The sequence below is a fragment of the Pan troglodytes genome, chromosome 1, assembly GCF_028858775.2.
Source record: "Pan troglodytes isolate AG18354 chromosome 1, NHGRI_mPanTro3-v2.0_pri, whole genome shotgun sequence".
Lineage (NCBI taxonomy): Eukaryota > Metazoa > Chordata > Mammalia > Primates > Hominidae > Pan > Pan troglodytes.
The window spans coordinates 84,186,188-84,190,634 of NC_072398.2; the positions used below are offsets into that span (position 1 = coordinate 84,186,188).

The 4,447-nt window shown below is 42.1% G+C and overlaps 1 pseudogene; it reads left to right on the forward strand.

The window, feature by feature from the left end:
• The first annotated feature begins 2,235 nt into the window (after positions 1-2,235).
• LOC107974168 (large ribosomal subunit protein eL33-like) lies at positions 2,236-2,590 on the forward strand (annotated as a pseudogene).
• Positions 2,591-4,447: the final 1,857 nt, after the last annotated feature.

Here is a 4,447-nt window from a genome sequence, read left to right on the forward strand (position 1 = left end):
GGAAGCTGAGCATCTGCAGTCTAGGAAGAGAGCCCCCACCAGAAACCCATCCTGCCGGGCCTTCATCTAGGACTTTCAGCCTCCAGAACCACAAGAAAATTAATTTCTATTGTTTAAACTGGCATTTTATTACAACAATTTGAGCAGTTGTATATGCTATGAAAAGAGTATAGCCACTGGATAAGTGTTGTACTTAAATTTTAAAGCTAACCAAAGTTAGGCTCTTAATTGTTGGTTGATCTTGGACAAGTGATTATCCTTTTATCATCCTTCTTCATATGTAAAACAGGGCTAACTTTATGAGGCCTGTCTCACAGGATTTTTTTTAGATTAAAAGAATAATGTGTGAAGCCAGTTGTTTTCATGCTTTGCTGCAAATTGGAATCACCAGAGGATCTTCTAGAAAATGCCGATGCTTGGCTCTCACCCCCAGTTATTGTGGATTAACTGGTATAGGGCATTGAGAGTTTTAAAATCTTTCCAGGTGATTGAAATGTGCAACAAAGTTTGGGAACCAAGGTATTAAAATATCAGATACAGAACAGGTATCTGTTAAATAGTGGCTTTTCCCCCTTTGCTTTTTCTTCCCTGATAATACAGAAGCAATGTGCTTTATTTTTTATATCTGACTTGAACAAGATGCATCATTTTGGTTAAGAATTGACGGCCTGAACAAGATAAAGCTCTTGCTGTCATGGGGCTGACATTCTCATGGAGCATCTTTTCATATAAATATTGCTTCTGTAGTCATCTCCCATGTTTAGACTGTCCAGGTTCCTGAAGACCTGCAGTCTTTGCTAATTTCTCAAATCAGGATGCACACTTGTCTTCAATCTCCCTGTTTTCTTCTCCTCTGCCCCCGCCAACCTCCAGTAAACACACCTCTGGCTAGCACCTATTTCCAGCTTCCAAGCCTCTCAGATCCAGGATAGCTGCTGTGAAAAGTAAGTGGATGCACCTCCCAGCTGGTCTGTCACTTGGTGGAGAGGCTGCACCTGCCTTCTGCCCCTTGGGGTTATTATCTTGCAGCTGGGTACTCTCAAGGGACACTCTGCATCCTTTACTCCTATATTTCAACATGAAATTACCCACTTGCCTAACTTCTCATTCTTTGGAGGCAACTTATCTCCAGGACTTGAAAACTAATCAACAACTAGGTATTTGTTTTAGTGCTGGGAATTGCAAAATGACCAGTGCCTTTTACCCCCTAGTTCTGATTGTCATTGACTTACAACATCTCATGAATCAGTTTCTGGGGCAAATCTGCCCTGAGTGGCTTCTTCTCCCAACATCATATTGCTTTCTGGGAGATCCTTTTGGCATTGTCTTAAATTGAATTCAAGTTATGAATGTGGAATTATAAAATCACAGTCACAAGGCACAAGAATGGTGCCAGAGAATATGAATGCTGACATCCCACTGGGGTTTGAGCTCCAAGACTGTCCCGTAGAAGGGTTTCCAATAGAAATGGAGAAGAGGAGATATAGCAAAACTACCTATAAACTTTAAAAATATATATACACATCCTCCTCTCCGGTTCTACTATACCCTGGTTGGCTGAAGGGGGATGCTCAATGTGTTTATTTGGGAAGAAAATCTTCATCAACCACTGCACCAGCAACTTTGTTATTACCATGCCCTTAAGAATTACTGATTTAGTGGCCAGATACACTTGGCTCTAAATCAGCTCTTTCCAACCTCTGCTTGATCATTAGAGTAATTCCCACAGCTTTTACAAAATACAGATTCCCAGGTCCCACCCCAAATTGCTAAATCAGAATTTTTTAAAGTATAGTCTATCCTCCATATTCATGGGCTTTACATGCACAGATTCAACTGACTTTGAATGAAAAAATTTTGAAAACAAGGAAAATCACAATAAAACAAAAAATAATAGAAAAATTTAAAAGTATAGTATAACAACTGTTTATAGCATTTACATAGTATTAGGTATTATAAGTCATCTGGAGATGATTTAAAGTATATAGGAGAATGTGTATAGGTTATATGCAAATACTAAGCCAACTTATATGAGGACCTTGAACATCTGAGGATTTTGGTATCTGAGGGAGTCCTGGAACCAATTCCCCCAGGATACCGAGGGACAACTGTAGTATCAGAAGTCTGTAATTAGAAAAAAAGCCTCCAGGTGATTCTGGAATTAGCCAGGGCTGAGAAGCATTGACATGGTAAGTAAGAGCCTGGATGTTGTTTTTCTCTTCCCGCCATCTTGGCTCCTGTGGAGGCCTGCAGGGAACAGGACTTCTAAAAGGAAATATGTCTGGAAGGCTGTGGTCCAAGGCCATTTTTACTGGCTATAAGCGGGGTCTCCGGAACCAAAGGGAGCACACAGCTCTTCTTAAAGTCGAAGGTGGTTATGCCAGAGATTAAACAGAATTCTCTTTGAACTAGTGATGCACTTACGTATACAAAGCAAAGAGCAACATAGTGACTCCTGGCGGCAAACTAAACAAAACCAGAGTAATCTGGGGAAAGGTAACTCCGAGAACGTGCCAAATTCCAAAGCAATCTTCCTGCTAAGGCTATTGGACACAGAATCCGAGTCATGTTGTACCCCTCAAGGATTTAAACTAAGGGAAAGTCAATAAATAAACGTGGATTTGCACTCTTTAAAAAAAAAAGCCTGGATGTTGCACCCAAATGTGGAATAAATCTTTATAGGTGTTGCAACACCTAACACCTTACATCTGAGGGGTGCTCATAAATCATAATCAAAAGTTGCCATTATTGAGCACCTGTTGTATGTATATAATGTACCGGGCGGTTTATACGCATTATTTCACTCAATTTTCACAATGATCAACTTCATGCATAAAGTTCAGAGAGATTAAGGCTCCCTGTGTCAGAATCCAGATTGTGACCCAGGCCAGATTCCACAGCTCATGCCTACTTCACACCACATTCTCCCCACCCCATGAGTGTTGAATGCATCATGAATCATCAGTCTTATAGCCCCTCCTAAAAACCAGACCCCCTAGTCTCAAATGAAGTCATTTAGTGCCTCACTCACACCTAAAATTAAGATCCACTTAAGCGTGTAAAGGCAGATGAAAACTGCACAATTCCAGGTAAATGTCTGCATGGGAGCTTTTAGGTGGCCAAAAATAGGTGACTTCCAAATTTAAAGTTTTAAGTATTCATCGTTCCGTGGGCATATACAGCACCTCAGAACAGGACTGGCTAGGAAGGACTGGCATCCAGAGTTTGAGGACCCAGGAGGAAGTACACTGGTGATTTAAGGGACAAGATTTGAACTGCAAAGGGAAAGGCACTTGGAAGGATTCTAGTATGAAGCAAACTGCTTGCTGAAGTTATCACTTTTTTCTCCTAGACAGCGTTTCATAAAGTATACATCTTTAATGCCCTTGAGTGGCATTTTACAGTTAACCACAGGTTCCACATGTTGGTTTACACGTGAAAGTAGACATGTGATATTGACATCCCTAGAATGGACATATGCAATAAGGTAGGCAGATACTGAATTCAGAGAGGTCAATTAAGGGAGACTGGAAGATGCAGGCAAGGTCCAGAGTCCTGTAAGTTAAGGAAGCTGCTCCAGCCAGGAAATGACACTGGGCTTGGCTGGGTGTGATGAATTCTGGGCTGACAGAACATGGATGGAGACAGAAAGCTGTCAAAGGTCATTGAAGGCCTGAAGGCAAATCGGGAGACCTCCCAGTCCCTGTAAATCATTAGTATCTCTAAGTACTATAATCAATCCACCCCCAAGAGAATTCTGTGAATTAGAGTCGGAGAATCTTCCAGTTTTCCAGGTGGAGGCAGCTGGAGAAGATGTGAAACCGCAGCTTAACCTGTCTTTCCCCTGTGCACATGCATAGACATATACACACATGTGTGCATACATAATACACACACTCGCCAGATCCCTGCCGCTTCATATGCACATCACTCTGTCACTCAGCTCTTCTTTCAGGACATCCCCTTATCTTCTCGTTTTAAGCACCCTAAAGGACCCCAGTGTGAGTGAAGATTCAGGACGTCTTCAGCTGAGTCTGAGGCTGGAGTCAGGTGATGTTTGCCGTGCCCGGTGGCTTCATGATGGTGTCCAGGAGCAATTGAGTCCAAGGGTAAAGAACACGTCTTGAGGAAGGCAGCTGTCTATTCAGAGATGCAGGGAGGCAGTGAATCCTTCCAACGAAGGGCGTTCCTGCCTTTTAGTTCATTCTGGTGCTGTCATTGATCCAGAAACTGAGTCTTGATGCCTCATTTGTCCAGAAGTACATCTCCCCTTGATTGGGTAAATGGTGCCCAGTGATACAGTGAGATCTTCACAGGGAAGTTTTTTGCCTGTCATTGCTTTGCATGTTAAAAGGCTCTTAGTTCATCTTAATTAAAAGATAATGGGCACCGCACCTACTGTCTGTGAACACATCACACAGCTTCCTTGTGTTTAAGAGAGAGGGCT